The sequence below is a fragment of the Dermacentor albipictus genome, chromosome 1 (assembly GCF_038994185.2).
Source record: "Dermacentor albipictus isolate Rhodes 1998 colony chromosome 1, USDA_Dalb.pri_finalv2, whole genome shotgun sequence".
In the NCBI taxonomy this organism is placed as follows: domain Eukaryota; kingdom Metazoa; phylum Arthropoda; class Arachnida; order Ixodida; family Ixodidae; genus Dermacentor; species Dermacentor albipictus.
In genome coordinates, this window is record NC_091821.1 from 20,539,045 (window position 1) to 20,558,732 (window position 19,688).

Genomic DNA, 19,688 nt, shown 5'->3' on the forward strand with positions numbered 1-19,688 from the left:
TTGCAAAGCGTGTCCACTAGGAACAAATTTTCGACCAGTGTTGGGATAAAAATTTCCCAAAATATGCAACGAAATACATGAGTGTCCCATTTATTTTTGTGCTTCAATGCATAAGTGGCATTTTCTTTGAGGTAAGTGAGACAGCAGTGCATTTTTACTGCAAGTGCGATGGCACGTGTATCTAAACCAGTGCCACATCCTCAGAATTATTTCCTAGTAGATATGCCTTGCAATCGTGCTACCATTCGTAAATTGCAATTTGCCGTAATCTAATTCGCTCAAAACTAGTGACGGTTTGTAATTGGTCATTTATGCATCTCAGTGTTTCGTGCAAGTAATGTTCACCTCAAGTAATGCAGCTGAATAACTAGCAGTATGCTTTTGCCACAGGTGGTTTCTAAAAATTTTGTCTAATTTAAAAATGTGCCATCCTGTATACTTACCCATTGCGAGAAGTACCATACACATACATTTTTTTCTGCTTTTTTTCAAGCCGGCAATAATCTCAAACATTTTTGGCATTTTCATTGTTTATTACGTTTTTACACTGTCTCTGTAGTTATTTCCCTTTTTTTTTTACAGTATTGCTACTATCTTAACTTGCCTTTCCATTTCATTGCACTGCATTTTTTTCGTAGTCAGCACACACCTGAGGTATTCACAGAAAAGTGAGGTAGTTGCTATGTCTCCGGCATTTTCATTCCACCTTTGGCCCTGCTTTAATATTACAATAAGTTGCGGCTACTACGCTCTGCAATTTGCTTTCAATCGTTTTCAAACTTGTAATGATCAGAAGAAATGAATGAAAAATCTTTTCGAAGTACTACAATTGGCCTTCTTAAAGTTTATAACAGTGGTATTTTATTGCTTTATTCGATAATTTCTGGCCACGAAGCAAGAGGATGGTGCTAGATTTCCTTCAACATATGACAAATCATTAGTTAACTATGTACTTTTCTGATGCAACCAGTTCAATACATGCGCCTAATGCAGGAGAAAAGAAAAAAAACTAGAGCATAGGAATGATGAGACACAAAGATCAATCAGTCAGTCATCCAAGTTTATTTGACACAGGATTGTCATCATCCATCCTATCTAACTATCCATCCTAGCTGTCACCAAATGCAGCTTGGGTTCTAGGTGTATGGGGCAGTTACAAGGTTTTTTTTGCATGGTCACAAAAATAAGGGGAGGAAGAGGGTCACATGCTGCTGACGCATTTATCGGTCAGCCTGGTATACAATTGTTGCGAGTCACACAGTGACTGTGTCACCGAAAGCTGGATGAGCAGCGCATCTGTCATTGTTTCTGCTTTTACTCTGCGCTTCTCCAAATACGACACGGTGAGCATGGGCCGGTCATCTGCTGGAGCTTGTCCCGGAACACACCGCGACCTTCTCTCCTCTATTAGCTCCTCTTTTAGCTCCTCTATTATCATATAGCGCTTTTGATGAGGTGATCAATTGCTGCTTTGATCTCCACACCCGCCTGTAAATGAGTGAGATCACTTGGCCACATTCTCTCATTTTCGTATGGGAAGGAACCGTCGTAAACACAGTCTATGCCGAGAAGCAGTGTTCCATTTAGTTTGCACTTTAAGTTAATTGCATTAAAGGTTTGTGTAATTAATGCTTTCTTTTAAATCATAGAAATTTATGCCTCATATACTACAATTGTGGCCACTAACTACTAATAAGGCAAAAAAAAATAAGCAACAAGAAATACGAGATAAGCTCTTGCAGTACCTCTTTAAGGCGCAGCGACCGTGAACAAATTATGCTGACTGTGATAACTACACCTGAAAGTAATGAAATTTTAAGGAATATTCTGCCTAGTTGATCATCTCGATGCATATTCTTTTTTGTTGGCATTGGTTGCATGATTGTAAACAATTCTTCCTGCTGCAGTGCACACCTGAAACCTCCTGCGAGCTGCTAAGTCCACGCAGCATGATGACAGTGCTGGGCAATACGTTGGAGCAGCTCAACGATGCCATGAGAGCCGACAAAGGCGTGCCTTTCTCCAGGCTCCAAGGCATCCTATCACAACTTCCACCATCAATCCGGGGCCGGTTCGGTGCAAGAACTGAAACCATACGGTTGGTGGCGAGACATTTTCCCAGCAAGATTGTTGTCGGTTCAGACAACAGAGTTTACACATCCACACAACCTCTCGCATCTGCCAGAAACAGTGGAGCAAAGAGCCACAGTGCGGCTGACAAGAAACACCTCAACATGACTGATGGACCCATTGAGCTCTGTAATGTCACAGGAACCATCTCAAAGTTGTTAAAGCTTTATGGTTTTGTCGATTTGGTACATCCACTTCGAGCTAGTGTTTCTTTTGACAAGATATTATTCAAGAAAAATAGGCACCATGACCTAACAAAGTTGGGGCTCAAGCTAGGCAATGTAGTCATATTAGATGCAGTAAAATGTCCACCAAGCCACAGAGCTACGTATCAGGCCACTCACATAGAACTTCAAAGAAAAATGGCACATACGAGAAGCCCCGCAACGAAGCAGGCAGCGTACCAACCAGGTAGTGACGGCATTGGAAGTGGACTTCCTGGCTCAATCCAAGCCGTCAATTCAAGCCACGCATATATATTATTCGGTGAAGACAATATGGAGTGTTACTACTTTTCTATTGATAACATTGACGAGTCCTTGCTTCAGCCTGAAAAGAGTTTGAATGACTTATTTAGCGTCGGGGACAAGGTTCTCTATGATGCCCAACCTCCGAACCCTTACCCCACTGATGAGCTTTGTGAGAGAGCCTTGGCCAGCTCCGACCTCGAGAATCGGCAACGGCTGATTGCGAGGGCCCATAACGCGGCCTGAGCTCAAGGCATTCTGGAATGAGGATGCCTCTCCAAAGCTGCATTCACCCGTTAAAAACGTTAATTCTCTCTCTCTTTCGTTTTCCGACAACGACATCGCTGAGCTACTGTTTGACCCAAAGGAGTTCTCTGCACGAAGGAAACTGTCCGGTATCAAAGGCTCATTCTTCCCAAACTCCAAGATTACGGGTCTTGTATCCACTGTTCAACCTAATGTCATGGTCCTAGTTCCAGACACAGTGACGTATTGCAACAGAAGGAAGATCAGGACATTCAGCGAGTGGCTGAAAGACAGCTTCGTCCTAGAAGATTTAGATGCCTTTATAGACACCATCGAAGCTGAACAGGACATATGGTTAGCGATGCTCATGTGGAATGGTTGACGTCCCGAGCACGTCCCTGCACTTCGAATTCTCAGAGAAAATGACATCATTCGGATTGACTACATTGTCGGTATGGTTGGAGGGAGGGTGGAGGTGTGCAGCCGCCTTGTGCAGCACGGCGAAATGCGTCCCTCAGAGTTTGGCCTGCTGCTGAAGGCCAGGGCGGCGCAGCAAGACATCCCTGCAGCACCTGGCAAGCTCTGCACACTAGCGTAAGTTTTGGAAAGGTTTAATGTTTTGTTCAAATTGCGTTTCTGTCGCCATTTTAAGTTTTCCAGAGTGAACCTAGTCTACTTGCACAAACCTCGACTGAATTCTTTCCACAACACAGCACATTTTACACATAGCAGGTGAATGCTATGAAGGCTAGAGTGAGTTGTCTCACTGCTCTATTTGCGACTAAAACATGGTGCGTCACATATAAAAGAAAGTGTACCGTATCTATTAATTGAATGTAACATTAGGCCTCATGCAACATGGGAGGCATCATAGATCGGAACCTCTTTAGCACCGTACTAATGAAGTGGCACGTTTCTGATACCAGTGGCCGCAGCTCCTCTGGTGTGGGTGCCTTAATACAAGCCTAACGTTTTGGTGTCTTTTTTTAATGTATGTAAACATCTTTGACCGAAATCGGTCTGGGAAATCTGAATCTGTCGTTGAATATGTTCGCTGTTTCTTAAATGAGCTGTGAATTTGAGAGACAGGACCCATTGTGAGTGAGACAATTGGCAAGACAGAAATATCTCAATGCAAGTTTGAAAATGAGAGTCTTAATGTTGGGATGACAATTCAGCTTCTTTCTCTAAGGCCGAATCGGCCTCGAGGTATCGTCACATTGATTTTTGAAACATGGATAGAGGCTTTGCTTGTGTGGTGTCACCTTTTTGCAGACCCACCTTTCCCTCTTTTTATTAACATCTGATATCGATCAGCACAGCAGGCCCACCAGGAGTAGAATTAATTAAATGAAATCAATAATGTTGCACCTTTATACATATCTGACTACACAACCACAAGCAGCTATCTTCAACGCATATTTTTTTTATTTGGGGCATGGCTGTGCACGGTGAACAACAGTCTCACGGCATTGGACAAGGAGGGCCAAGCATCCAAGCTGCAACTTTCCCGACGTCCAGAAATCGGGAACTAACAGTCTGCCTCCAGAACCCGGTTGCTCCAAATGGCCGTCGTCAGATTCGCTTGGAAAGATACTGGCTGTCAAGCAAGATGGTGAGCTTGGCGTATGTTGTGAGTTCTTAGATACCGTGGTGGTACATGAAAAATATGTATGCCATCTGGGGCTTCATAACTATACAGCACAAAATAAGATGAAGGGAAGAAAAGAAGCAACAGGACTTTGTGCTGGCTATCGGCTGATTCTTTATTGGAACAAGCATTTTATAGAGATGCCAAGTTTCTTCTCACACATGCTCATCATAATAACACGCTATCTTGCCACTGTCTAACAAACATGCCTCCATCGATATAAAATGCTCTTTCCAATAAAGAAACTTCAGTTGATAATTGGTGCATAGTCCTGTTGCTTCGCGTCTTCCCCTCACCTTCGTATTTTGCACTTTAATAACTATGAATCGATACCAATTATTCCATTCACTATTCATTGTCACTTATCTTGTCCCCAAGCAATAATCCTCATCCATCTTACATGCATTTCCTCTCTTTAAACACTGTGCTTACTATCCTTTCAAGAATGCTATCGCTTGTTAATAGGCGCTTGACGTTTGTGATCTGAAAGTCAAGGGCACACATTAAGAACAGCCAAGCAAGGTAGCTTGTGTTTATTGGTTTGGGAGAAGATAAAACCCAAAAAGCGCTAACTTCGAGAGTGCATGCACTGTTCCACATTTTTTGCAGAATTGGAATTATTGTTGAATTCATTATAAAATTACTGAAGGTATTGGTCATGAGGTAATTGATTTTCTACAGGAAATATATCGAGAAAATAACGTTGAAATAACATGGGAAGGAATTAAGAGTACGACAACTGTCGAGGTTCACAAAGGATTAGGGCAGGGTTGTTCTCTATCACCGCTACTGTTCATGCTTTATATGATAAGCATGGAAAGAAGGTTGCAACGAAGCAATCTAGGTTATCTAATCTAATCTAGGTACAGGTTGTTGAGCAACGACTACCAGGTTTAATGTATGCGGACGATATTGTACTGTTAGCAGATAGCCAGGAAGATTTGCACACTCTGGTTAATTACTGTGGAGACGAAGGAGACGGTTTGGGTTTCAGTTTTTGTGCAGCTAAGTCCTGAAATGTGAGACTGAAATAACCAGAAGAATAAGAATGGGCTGGGGTGTGTTTGGCAGGCATTCTCCAATCATGAACAGCTGGTTGCCACTATCCCTCAAAAGGAAAGTGTGTAACAGCTGTGTGTTACCAGTACTCACATATGGGGGAGAAACCTGGAGGCTTACGAAAAGGGTTCTGCTGAAATTGAGGACGACGCATCGAGCTATGGAAAGAAGAATGATGGGTGTAACGTTAAGGGATAAGAAAAGAGCAGATTGGGTGAGGCAACAAACGCGGGTAAACGACATCTTAGTTGAAATCAAGAAAAAGAAATGGGCATGGGCCGGACATGTAATGAGGAGGGAAGATAACTGATGGTCACTAAGGGTTACGGACTGGAATCCAAGGGAAGGGAAGTGTAGCATGGGGCGGCAGAAAGTTAGGTGGGCGGATGACATCAAGACGTTTGCAGGGACAACATGGCCACAATTAGTACATGACCGAGGTAGTTGGAGAAGTATGGGAGAGGCCTTTGCCCTGCAGTGGGCGTAACTAGGCTGATGATGATGATGATGATGATGAAGTCCGGTGGGATGTTTTTCAACGATACAACTGATCAGGAGCTTACAATACAAGACCATGAAATACCCCGAGTGGCCGAATGCAAATATCTCGGGGTATGGATAAACAAAAGGCAGATGTACACGGAAAAGCATGAACAGTCTCTCATAGCAAAAGGGCGAAGAGATGCTGAGGTAATGAAACATAGGGCATTTTGGGGGTACAACAGGTATGAGGTACTGAGAGGTATATTTGGAAGGGAGTAATGGTGCCGGGGCTTACTTTCGGGAATGCTGTCCTGTGTTTAAGGGCAGAGGTTCAGTCGAGACTAGAAGTAAATCGGAGAGCTGTGGGAAGGTTAGCACTAGGTGTGCACGGGAAAACCACGAAAGAAGCAAAACAGGGAGATATGGGCTGGGCATCGTTCGAAGCACGGGAAGCTCAGAGTAAAATCCTATACGAAAAACGTCTGAGGAAATTGGACGATAACAGGTGGGCAGCTAAGTTATTTAAATGCCTATACAGAAAAAGCGTTGACTCACAATGGCGGAAAAGAGCTAGGAAGCTAACCAGTAAGTATGCCAGACACGAGGACGAAGAAAAACAGAGTACTAAACGACAGGTTAAAAACCCGGAAGGCAAAAATTGGATAAATTCAATGGAAAAGAAGCATAGTGTGGAACTATATCGATAATGGAAACAGCAGATCAGGAAGGAAGCGTTTTATGATAACTCAAGAGGCAGTGTCCTACTCTTTTAAGCTAGATCAGGATGTCTTAGAAAGCGAAGCTATAAAAAGAAATTTAACGAAGAAGCAGACACACGTACTGTGTGTGGTAAATATGTAGAAACAATGGAACACATCATACTAAAATGTGATCGTATCAAGCCCGATGTCGATGCGGCCACAGTCACCCTTCCTGAGGCCCGAGGGTTCAGAGATAATAATAGTCATGTAAATAAATATGCGGTGGAAACTAGCAAAAGGCGATTGGAGGATTGTCGGCTCAAAAGCAGAGAGGTGACATAAGGTTAAAAGAGTAGAAAAACGTATTTAAAGAAAATCAAGAAATTCAATAGCACACGACACAGATAAAAATAAAAATAAAACGCAAAATAAAAATCTGAGCATGGTGGCAACTGCCATCACCCTGTTTCAAAGGGGACGCTCCTAACTTCCATCCATCCATCCATTCGCAGCATCCCTGGGCAATGCAAGAGACCAATTGGTACCCTGAGTTACTGAGCCAGGCAATATCATCAGCGAATCGCAAGTTACTAAAGTATTCTCCATTAACTCTTATCCCCAATTCATCCCAATCCAGGTCTCTGACTGCCTCCTGTAAACACGTTCTGAATAGCATTGGAAAGATGGGGGGGGGGGGGCCCCTCGGTGGCGCAGCCTCGAACGATACGCGTTGGGAGATGCTCAGCTCTGCCCTCGAAGACCAACTCTGGGCCGCCAAGCGGGCCTAGGAAGCCGCCAGAGCTCAAGGGCTCATCGCCGACGCCTAGGCGGGGATGTATCATGCAATCCCCGAATAACTCAACGGACCTTTTCTCTTTCTTTGTTTCAAAACAAAAAAGAGAGAAGAAGGAAAAAAGAAGAAACATTCTAAATACATATATGACGCCCTGCAGGGCCTTTGTTTGTACTTTCTTCGTGTTTGTTCAAATTTTGCGCGTGGTTATCGTCGTGACGTAGCATTCTCGACAGGAAAGTAGCGAGCGCAGCGTTTTCAAGGAAGTAAACGCAACAAAGAGAGATGACGGTTATCGTTAAATTTCTTAGAAAACCGATGCCACGTGTTAAAACGAAAAGTCTTAGGCTTTAAAACCGAAACCTCTGTACGCGCCGCAAGGAACCAATCGGCATCGTCGCTTCGCAACATGCACGCGCACGGACGCACGCGCATCGACCGAGCCTGGTCCCACGCATTCCGTGCCGCAATAACCCTGCTGGTGTTCGAACGTCACTTCAGAGCTGTGTCCACTGTGTCCACCATCGAGGAGCATTAATATCTTGGTAAGCTGCTCTTTTATTTCACATGACTGCCGTACTTACAATGGTGCAGCTCTCTCCCGCTCCATGAAATTCATCTAGGAAGTTCTGGTATTACCGCCAAACTTGATTTTATGGAAGCAATGGCAGTTTTGATGTGTTCCTTCTGTGTTCTATCGCCGGTGCCACGCTGAAGTATCGTCCAGGTGATCGCCCTTGCCTTATATTTACATATCTAGATGGCGTCATTCAGTGAGTATAACTGTTCTTGAACGCATGTAAATGTAATCTCCTGGGGAATGCGTGGTTTCGTGGCGTCTCTGACGTCGTGGTCTTAGTGCGTTTCCATGCACGCGCACTTTGTTAAGGCGTAAACTGTCTGCGAGACGTTTTAGCCGCAATTGGACGTCGCATCAGTGCTCGAAGTGTTTTATTAGGCATTCCAAGACGCTTAGCTGGCACAAATTGTCACCGCATTTTGAAAAAAAAAAAAAATCCCAACATTACCTGGATAGCTTTGCACAGGAACGCGTTTCTAAAATGGTGTACGCGCTTTTGAGCACAATCTCAAGAGCTTTCTCTATTCTCCTGACCCTTTTGCGTATGCGAGAAAAAAAACATGGAGCCTCAGACAGTGTATTTTCTTTCTTGATGCTGGATTGTGCGCCATCGCGATCGAGCACGATGGGTATTTCATATCTGTCTCGATATGTCCTCTTCGCAATCTCGAGCCATTGCAATCGAGAAATTCGAACACGCTTCAAAGTGACGCATATGTGACTGGGGTGGAATTTAAACAGACGCAACGCTTATCGAATGTATGTATTTATTGCGCGTCTGTACAGCCGTGGTTAACTGCCAACAATACATCAAACTCAAGGAAGCAGGAAAATATTAACAAATAGTAAGTAGTTGAGGAGTGCCAAAAGCGCCAGTGCCTATTAATTCGCGCATGCAATTTTTTCTTTTCTTTATTTTTTTATTGCGATAGTCGTTCGCCTTTCAAAAGCAACTGCGCACTTCATCGTTGTCGTCTTCTGGCGTTACCAGACGCTTGGCGAGTTTTGATTTGGCCGTATAGACCGAGGCCATGCCGAGGCACGGTTACAACGCAGGCGATTCGCAACTTTCACAGACGATGGCACTGTTGTGCGGCAGCAGCCAGAAACAGTCGAAAGATTATACTCGCCGCTTTCTGCCGCCTGTTCGCGTAACATATGGCGTTGTCTACGCTTTTCCTTCATTTTTGGTTGGTTTTAACGCGTTCAAAGCTCCCGTGGGACCCTTAAGGACACTTAACATAAGATGAGCAAGCATAGGTAACCGCATTTGCTGCTTGCTGCAATGCAAAAGTTATGCAGTAGGTGATGTGAGCCTTCACTCATTCCCACTGGCTGCATCCATGAGGAAGAAATTGATTATTAAGCTGCGGATCGGCAAAGCTATCACAGAAGTGATGAAGGCCTGCAGAGCACACTTCATGCCGGAGGACTTTTTTTGGAATACGACAGATGAGTGACGATTCTGAGCACTTGAAATCACGAATAGACATACCTCTATAATGACGCAGGCATAGCACTATATTATGTGCAGGGAAAGAAATAATGCGCAATCCTAACTTAAATATGTTGTATGATGATTGATGCTTGTGTTCTTGCCACTCATGCCTTTGGGGCTACGTTGGAGCGCAAACATTCTCCGTGAAGCCTTCTACCTGCTTCAAAATTTCTTGTTCTCGGTCATGCGTTCGTGCTCTGCAACGCCGGCTTGACTTTCCACCATTTTCAAACAGTGGGATGAGTTTCTCATTTGTGCATCGAAGCAAAGTGACGCAGGCATAGAGGGACCTAAAACTCGTACTTGTCGTCGTCTTCCACTTCGATGCGTGGCTGCAACGTGCGCGCAGGTGCACATGACTGCACTCATAAGGTAACAAATCCTAGTCCAACAAAGGTTAAACTACTGTGCAGTGTTCGAGTAGTGAACCCTCAACTGATTTGCGTGTATGTTATTTGATAAAGTTAACTGGAAAAATGAAGTGAGCATTGCTGCAGACCGATAAATATAGGCTATGTATCGCTTGATCTGTCTATAGGCAAGACGTGGTAAAACATACGCAGGCTGTAAAACTACCACTAGACTGTAGATTGCACAGCACGCATAAAGCGCAATAAGTAAAGTACAAGGGTGAACGGTTATCATATTAGCTCGCAAAAGTGGTCAGATACGGGTTTTTGTTTGCTTCTTGTGTTCAACATCCAGCTTTGTGAACACAGGCAGGGATAACTAGAGAAGAAATTTTCGCTCGCAAAACGCTGCTTTGAGGCTTCTTTTCATGCCGCCGACGTAAAGAACTTGGATCGCGCAACAGCAGGAAGGTTTTTTTTCTCGACACGGCGGCCTATTCAAGCGGTCCAAGTAACAATTTGCAGGAAGCACCACATCGTATAAAAGGTCATGGTACCAGTTCAAAGCGGTCGAATTAATAGAATTGCAAAGAAAAAGCACGGTTACTTTTCTTTATAGCTCCGTCGCTGTAAAACTGAAACCACAGCTCGTGTGGTTTGCTTCGAAGCCGCGTAGTTTGCATGCATGCAAAGGCCTTCAACAGTCACGGACGTTGACGTGCACACAAGATGACCAGAGTTTACGACTTCTCGCCTTCCAATAAGCTTCGAATGCTGCGTTCTGCTCGCCCAATGTGAGCCATTACACAGGCTGACGACTGCGGGCACGTAAACTGAGGAGACATTTGAACTTGACTACGCGAAACATGTCACTGAGCAAAATGACTGCAGGACTGCACCGACCGCTCTAGTTCTTAATCTTTCAGACAGCCACGTTGTATTTAAGGTGATGCCCCCTATAGGCCGTGAAAGTTGCGAATAGCCTGCAGGGTGAATGAACACGCAGATGACAAAGTCTTCCGAGAGCGAGGGTGACGTGCGGTCACGGTGGTGCCCTCTCCCCTCACGCAACACCCGGCGAGCTAATGCGGCAGCAGGTGTTCCTCTGCCCGCGCTGCTCCGTCGAGGTGTGCTCGTGATGTGATATCTTAGCCAATAGAAATTTAGGTGCCGTTCTTACGCGATATCGCGTTAAAGGCCCTGTGTTGGAAAAAATTTGGCGTTGCCGTCGGACGTCGTTTCGAGAAAAATCATTACATACCACAACCAAAATAATTCTATTATGTGTAACCTCAAACACAAACCCCATTTCCAGCGTTTCTATTACTCATAGAATGGTGCGGCCCACCTGGTTCCTTGCAACAATACCATCCAGATGGCACTTTTCTCCACGCATCTGCAAGAAAGTTGTGGTTGCTGGGAAGCGCGACAAGCAGTCGGGGGTCTTTGAATGTTATTGCATTCCACTCTTCAAGCTGAAGCGCACTCCAAATGTTTTCGCTTGACCAGCCGACAGACGCCGGCTGTTTTCACTCAATGGGTCATTTAATGCTTTCGAATCAAAAAGAAAAAACGCATGTATGCATGCATTATATAGTAGGGCAACTATAATTGGAACTTGAATGGCTTTTATGAAATTAGCATGCTAAAATCCATTGGATTCAGTTAGGATCATAGCAAGTACCTGGTTGAGATGTATTTGTTTGTGAAGGTTTGAAGATATAGTTTCGCCGTGTGAAAGCTTCCAACATCCTGGAGTTGACCTTTGGTTCACTTTCTTTGGACATACTCCCATTTGTAGCAGAAGTGTCGTCTCGTTTAATTTGCCATCAGATCCTTCCTGTGTGGTCGTTTTGTATTTCTCCTCTCTGTGGCTCCCGTATGTGTGTATATGAGGAGTTTTTTTTCGAAATGGGTTAAATCCACTTAAACGAAAGTTGAGAAAAAAGCAAAAATTTGTTACCGGACCTAAATGCAACGCTATCAAAGCTATTATATGATATGCTTTACATGTCAGCTAGGGCAAGTTTACGACCACAAGTAATGAAAAATTATGCGGCAAATATGCCCAATATTAGGGTGAGAACTTTGGATTTGCCTCGTATTGAATTAAAACGCTGGATTTTAGGCGGTATTGCTATGAAAACTTTATTAAAATTGGCTTTCGAGAATGGCATAATGTAATCTTGACAGAAAAGCTATAATAACATTGGCAGCAGGGCACTGCATTTTGCATTTGATGATGATGGTGACGATGATGATGTCCTTGATGAGTGTGGCGCTTACCCACTCACGGGGATTGGCCAAGAGTCGGGCAGACTTTGCTTAGGTGTTCAAAAAATGGAGGTAAAAATCTAAAATTTTGTTACATGAATTTAGGCGAGGGAAAATCAAAACGGTTCAGTAGATTGTCATGCTACGTAGAAGAAAAAAAATAATTCTCTATAATATATCAATGAGGCAATAGAGGAGGAATGAATAGAATAATACGGTCATCAATGAAATCGGTTTGATTCAATAATAAATTTTTCTAAAGCGAAGCACACATTCCTGTGTGAGTGCCCAAGCTCAGACGCTCTGAAAGACAGTAGTACCGGAGTGTTCAATGGCAGGCCAAGCTGTCGCACTCTAATTTCTAAACTCATTTTCCTCATGGTGGAGAAACGCCGGCATTCCAGTAAGTAGTGCTCAATTGTCTATAATTGGCAACGGCGCATTCTTGCTTTTACTGTGGTGATGCGGCTTCTTTTCACTTCGTCGTCGACGTCTAGGGATAGATTTTCGCCGATCTCTTCATTGCCATCCGAATCCATGAACAACAATATCAGAAAAGCGAAGAACTCGCGAAAACAAGAACGAAACACTCTGAGCTGTCAGGCGGGAACCAACTCCTTGGCGGGAACTGACAAGGAGGCTGCCATGGCTACATGACGTCACGCCAAAAGTGCTCTCCTATTGGGCAAATGGATTTGGCTCATTTTGATCCGTGCAACAGCTGGATCTGGCTCAATTTCGATACGAAATACGATCTGCGAACACGTTCGGCTGGCGTTATTTGACTGATTTCGTTGCAACGGGTTTTCTATGAGAAAGTTGCCTAGTTTTTCTTGTCATTACCATTTATCTGACCTAGTTTCGGTTTGTGGATTTGGCTCATTTCGAAAAAAAACTCCTCATATGTCTGTGTGTGTTAAATGGATTTATTTATTGTGAATTTGCTTTGATCATTGCAGTGCCCTAAGTAACTATAGTTGAAAGAAAAATTTGCATGTGTACTTGATTATAACGAGCGTTCGATTATGATGTGCACCTTAAGTTTTCAGACTGACAATCAATATGCATTGTGCTCTTGATTGTAATGGGCACACAGATTTTCATATACTAAAGAAAGCACAAACTGTAATACCCTTATATTGTTCCCTCACAATATATTTTCATGGTAAGAGAGAATTATTGTGATTTGTTTGCACTCCAGAAAATAAATAAATTTTATTTCATCTTTATCACAGGCACTTTTTGTCAAGGCTGTTTGAGTGGGCTTAACACTATTTGAGGTAAGATTTGAGGTTTGGACATTACGGATTGCAGTTTTTGTTTGTGCTAGATTTGAACGCACACCTTCTTGCTAATTTTTCTGAAAAAAGTGTGCTTTAAGATGAAGTAAATATGGGGTACTTGGACATATCGAAAGCTGGTGAACTTTTTATGCTGTACGTTGAATTCCTGGTACAGACTACCGGGTACATTTATTTTATGATGTACAGAATTTTTACTAATCAAGTGTGGCAGATAACGCAATTCTATTCCTTGAGATAGACTACTTAGAGAAATTGCTTTATCTGAAAAAATGGCCAGGCTTAGCTTGGTTAAGCGAAGAATGCGTTGCATATTGCGCGAGTTGGGGCCCAGCTTTTCCTCCGGCTGTCGTGACGTCACGTCACGTCACGTGGTTGCGCTAAAGGTCAATGGTGGCTGCCCGGCCGCGCCCAAGGGCTGAACTGAGTGATTGCAATATGCAACGCATAAAAATAGAAGCAACTTAATAAGAAACATAGCAAGCTTAAAAGAGAATAGACCCACATATGAGACGCGCAGCAATGAACAATGGCTCATACCCTCAATGGTGGCTGCCCGGCCGCGCCCAAGGGCTGAACTGAGTGATTGCAATATGCAACGCATAAAATTACTTGCACGAGAAATCAAAATGAGTGATCAGTTAAGCAAATTTCACTAATTAGGTTTTTATCTAATTACTTCAGGACACGTATTTCAATTTACGGATTGTAGCTAGTGAGTGTTTGCAAAGCGTATTCACTAGGAACAAATTTTCGGGATGACACCAGTGTCGAGATATAAATTCCCCAAAATATGCAACGAAATAGATGAGTGTCTGATTTATTTTTGTGCTTCAATGCATAAGTGGCATTTCCTTCGAGGTAAGTGAGACAGCAGTGCATTTTTAGTGCAAGTGCGATGGCACGTGTATCTAAACCAGTGGAACATCCTCAGAATTATTTCCTAGCGGATATGCCTTGCAGTCGCGCTACCATTCGTAAATTGCAATTTGCCGTAATGTAATTCGTTCAAAACTAGTGACGGTTTTTAATTGGTCATGTATGCATTTCAGTGTTTCGTGCAAGTAATGTTAACCTCAAGTAACGCAGCTCAATAACTAGAAGTATGCTTTTGCCACAGGTGGTTTCTAAAAATTTTGTCTAATTCAAAAATGTGGCATCCTGTATACTTACCCATTGCGAAAAGTACCATACACATACATTTTTTTCTGCTTCTTTTCAAGGCGGAAATAATCTCAAACATTTTTGGCATTTTCATTGTTTATTACGTTTTTGTACTGTGTCTGTAGTTATTTCCCTTTTTTTTTTACAATATTGCTACTATCTTAACTTGCCTTTACATTTCATTGCACTGCATTTTTTTCGTAGTCACCAGACACCTGAGGTATTCACAGAAATGTGAGGAAGTTGCTATGTCTCCGGCATTTTCATTCCACCTTTGGCCCTCCTTTAATAATGCAATAAATTGCGGCTACTACGCTCTGCATTTTGCTTTCAATTGTTTTCCACTTGTACCACCGAGAAGCAGTGTTCCATTTAGCTTGCACTTTAAGTTAATTGCATTAAAAGTTTGTGTAAATTATGCTTAAATTTAAATCTGAGAAATTTATGCCTCATATACTACAATTGTGGCCACTAACTACTAATAAGGCAAAAAAAAAGAAATAAACAACAAGAAATACGAGATAAGCTCTTGCAGTACGTCTTCAAGGCTCAGCGACCATGAATAAATTATTCTGACTGTGATAACTACAGCTGAAGGTAATGAAACTTTTAAGCAATATACTGCCTAGTTGATCATCTCGATGCATATTCCTTTTTGTTGGCATTGGTTGCATGATTGTAAACAATTCTTCCTGCTGCAGTGCACACCTGAAACCTCCTGCCAGGTGCTAAATCCACGCAGGATGATGACACTGCTGGGCAACACGTTGGAGCACCTCCTCAATGATGCCATGAGAGCCGTCAAAGGTGTGCTTCTCTCCAGACTCCAAGGCATCCTATCACAACTTCCACCATCAATCCGGGGCCGGTTCGGTGCAAGAACTGAAACCATAGGGTTGGTGGCGAGACATTTTCCCAGCAAGATTGTTGTCAGTTCAGACAACAGAGTTTACACATCCACACAACCTCTCGCATCTACCAGAAACAGTGGAGCAAAGAGCCACAGTCCGGCTGACAAGAAACATCTCGACATGACTGACGCACCCTTTGAGCTCTGTAATGTCACAGGCACCGTCTCAAAGTTGTTGATGCTTTATGGTTTTGTGGATTTAGTGCGTCCACTTCGAGCTAGTGTTTCTTTTGACAAGGTGTTCTTCAAGAAAAATAGGCACCATGACCTAACAAAGTTGGGGCTCAAGCTAGGCAATGTAGTCATATTAGATGCAGTAAAATGTCCACCAAGCCACAGAGCTAAGTATCAGGCCACTCACATAGAATTTCTAAGAAAAATGGCACATACGAGCAGCCCCGCAACGAAGCAGGCAGCGTACTAACCAGGTAGTGACGGCATTGGAAGTGGACTTCCTGGCTCAATCCAAGCCGTCAATTCAAGCCACGCATATATATTATTCGGTGAAGACAATATGGAGTGTTACTACTTTTCTATTGATAACATTGACGAGTCCTTGCTTCAGCCTGAAAAGAGTTTAATGACTTATTTAGCGTCGGGGACAAGGTTCTCTTTGATGCCCAACCTCCGAACCCTTACCCCACTGATGAGCTTTGTGAGAGAGCCTTGGCAAGCTCCGACCTCGAGAATCGGCAACGGTTGATCGCGAGTTCCCATGACGCGGCCTGAGCTGAAGGCATTCTGGAATGAGGATGCCTCTCCAAAGCTGCATTCACCCGTTAAAAACGTTCATTCTCTCTCTCTTTCGTTTTCCCCCAACGACATCGCTGAGCTACTGCTTGACCCAAAGGAGTTCTCTGCACGAAGGAAACTGTCCGGTATCAAAGGCTCATTCTTCCCAAACTCCAAGATTACGGGTCTTGTATCCACTGTTCAACCTAATGTCATGGTCATAGTTCCAGACACAGTGACGTATTGCAACAGAAGGAAGATCAGGACATTCAGCGAGTGGTTGAAAGACAGCTTCGTCCTAGAAGATTTAGATGCCTTTATAGACACCATCGAAGCTGAACAGGACATATGGTTAGCGATGCTCATGTGGAATGGTTGACGTCCCGAGCACGTCCCTGCACTTCGAATTCTCAGAGAAAATGACATCATTTGGATTGACTACATTGTCGGTATGGTTGGAGGGAGGGTGGAGGTGTGCAGCCGCCTTGTGCAGCACGGCGAAAGGCCTTCAAACGCGCACCAAATGCGTCCCTCAGAGTTTGGCCTGCTGCTGAAGGCCAGGGCGGCGCAGCAAGACATCCCTGCAGCACCTGGCAAGCTCTGCACACTAGCGTAAGTTTTGGAAAGGTTTAATGTTTTGTTCAAACTGCGTTTCTGTCGCCATTTTAAGTTTTCCAGAGTGAACCTAGTCCACTTGCACAAACCTCGACTGAATTCTTGGCACAACACAGCACATTTTACACATAGCAGGTGAATGCTATGAAGGCTAGAGTGAGTTGTCTCACTGCTCTATTTGCGACTAAAACATGGTGCGTCACATATAAAAGAAAATGTACGGTATCTATTAATTGTATGTAACATTAGGCCTCATGCAACATGGGAGGCATCATAGATCGGAACCTCTTTAGCACCGTACTAATGAAGTGGCACGTTTCTGATACCAGTGGCCGCAGCTCCTCTGGTGTGGGGGCCTTAATACAAGCCTAACGTTTTGGTGTCTTTTTTTAATGTATGTAAACATCCTTGACCGAAATCGGTCTGGGAAATCTGAATCTGTCGGTGAATATGTTCGCTGTTTCTTAAATGAGCTGTGAATCTGAGAGACAGGACCCATTGTGAGTGAGACAATTGGCAAGACAGAAGTACCTCAATGCAAGTTTGAAAATGAGAGTCTTAATGTTGGGATGGCAATTCAGCTTCTTTCTCTAAGGCCGAATCGGACTCGAGGTATCGTCACATTGATTTTTGAAACATGGATAGAGGCTTTGCCTGTGTGGTGTCACCTTTCTGCAGACCCACCTTTCCCTCTTTTTATTAACATCTGATATCGATCAGCACAGCAGGCCCACCAGGTGTAGAATTAATTAAATGAAATCAATAAAGTTGCACCTTTACATACATATCTGACTACACAACCACAAGTAGCTATCTTCAACGCATATTTTTTTATTTGGGGCATGGCTGTGCACGGTGAACAACAGTCTCACGGCAGTGGACAAGGAGGGCCAAGCAGTGCTCCAAGCTGCAACTTTCCCGACGTCCAGAAATCGGGAACTAACAGTCTGCCTCCAGAATCCGGTTGCTCCAAATGGCCGTCGTCAGATGCGCTTGGAAAGATACTGGCTGTCAAGCAAGATGGTGAGCTTGGCGTATGTTGTGGGTTCTTAGATACCGTGGTGGTACATGAAAAATATGTATGCCATCTGGGGCTTCGTAACTATACAGCACAAAATAAGATGAAGGGAAGAAAAGAAGCAACAGGACTTTGTGCTGGCTATCGGCTGATTCTTTATTGGAACAAGCATTTTATAGAGATGCCAAGTTTCTTCTCACACATGCTCATCATAATAACACGCTATCTTGCCACTGTCTAACAAACATGCCTCCATCGATATAAAATGCTCCTTCCAATAAAGAAACATCAGTTGATAATTGGTGCATAGTCCTGTTGCTTCGCGTCTTCCCTTCACACTGTGCTTACTATCCTTTCAAGAATGCTATCGCTTGTTAATAGGCGCTTGACGTTTGTGATCTGAAAGTCAAGGGCACACATTAAGAACAGCCAAGCAAGGTAGCTGGTGTTTATTGGTTTGGGAGAAGATAAGACCCAAAAAGCGCTAACTTCGAGAGTGCATGCACTGTTCCACATTTTTTGCAGAATTGGAATTATTGTTGAATTCATTATAAAATTACTGAAGGTATTGGTCATGAGGTAATTGATTTTCTACAGGAAATATATGGAGAAAATAAGGTTGAAATAACATGGGAAGGAATTAAGAGTACGACAACTGTCGAGGTTCACAAAGGATTAGGGCAGGGTTGTTCTCTATCACCGCTACTGTTCATGCTTTATATGATAAGCATGGAAAGAAGGTTACAACGAAGCAATCTAGGTTATCTAATCTAATCTAGGTACAGGTTGTTGAGCAACGACTACCAGGTTTAATGTATGCGGACGATATTGTACTGTTAGCAGATAGCCAGGAAGATTTGCACACTCTGGTTAATAACTGTGGAGACGAAGGAGACGGTTTGGGTTTCAGTTTTTGTGCAGCTAAGTCCTGAAATGTGAGACTGAAATAACCAGAAGAATGAGAATGGGCTGGGGTGTGTTTGGCAGGCATTCTCAAATCATGAACAGCAGGTTGCCACTATCCCTCAAAAGGAAAGTGTATAACAGCTGTGTGTTACCAGTACTCACATACGGGGGAGATATCTGGAGGCTTACGAAAAGGGTTCTGCTGAAATTGAGGACGACGCATCGAGCTATGGAAAGAAGAATGATGGGTGTAACGTTAAGGGATAAGAAAAGAGCAGATTGGGTGAGGCAACAAACGCGGGTAAACGACATCTTAGTTGAAATTAAGAAAACGAAATGGGCATGGGCCGGACATGTAATGAGGAGGGAAGATAACTGATGGTCACTAAGGGTTACGGACTTGAATCCAAGGGAAGGGAAGCGTAGCATGGGGTGGCAGAAAGTTAGGTGGGCGGATGACATTAGGACGTTTGCAGGGACAACATGGCCACAATTAGTACATGACCGAGGTAGTTGGAGAAGTATGGGAGAGGCCTTTGCCCTGCAGTGGGCGTAACTAGGCTGATGATGATGATGATGAAGTCCGGTGGGATGTTTTTCAACGATACAACTGATCAGGAGCTTACAATACAAGACCATGAAATACCCCAAGTGGCCGAATGCAAATATCTCGGGGTATGGATAAACAAAGGGCAGATGTACACGGAAAAGCATGAACAGTCTCTCATAGCAAAAGGGCGAAGAGATGCCGAGGTAATGAAACATAGGGCATTTTGGGGGTACAACAGGTATGAGGTACTGAGAGGTATA

The 19,688-nt window shown here is 43.6% G+C and overlaps 1 protein-coding gene across 12 annotated transcripts in view; it reads left to right on the top strand.

Moving 5' to 3' along the window:
* Positions 1 to 19,688, top strand: part of LOC135909965 (uncharacterized) — a 118,347-nt gene that overhangs the window by 73,546 nt on the left and 25,113 nt on the right. For 7 of the 12 annotated variants that reach the window (XR_010566865.1, XR_011514745.1, XR_010566868.1 and 4 more), the window contains 5 exons: positions 1,908 to 3,437; positions 4,306 to 4,458; positions 13,468 to 13,512; positions 15,399 to 16,951; positions 17,821 to 17,977. The gene's annotated coding sequence lies outside the window, so the exon portion shown is untranslated. Of the gene's footprint in view, positions 1 to 1,907; positions 3,438 to 4,305; positions 4,459 to 7,249; positions 8,076 to 13,467; positions 13,513 to 15,398; positions 16,952 to 17,820; positions 17,978 to 19,688 lie in introns of all 12 variants that reach the window. The other 5 variants (XR_011514746.1, XR_011514748.1, XR_011514747.1 and 2 more) reach the window with 5 other exon arrangements.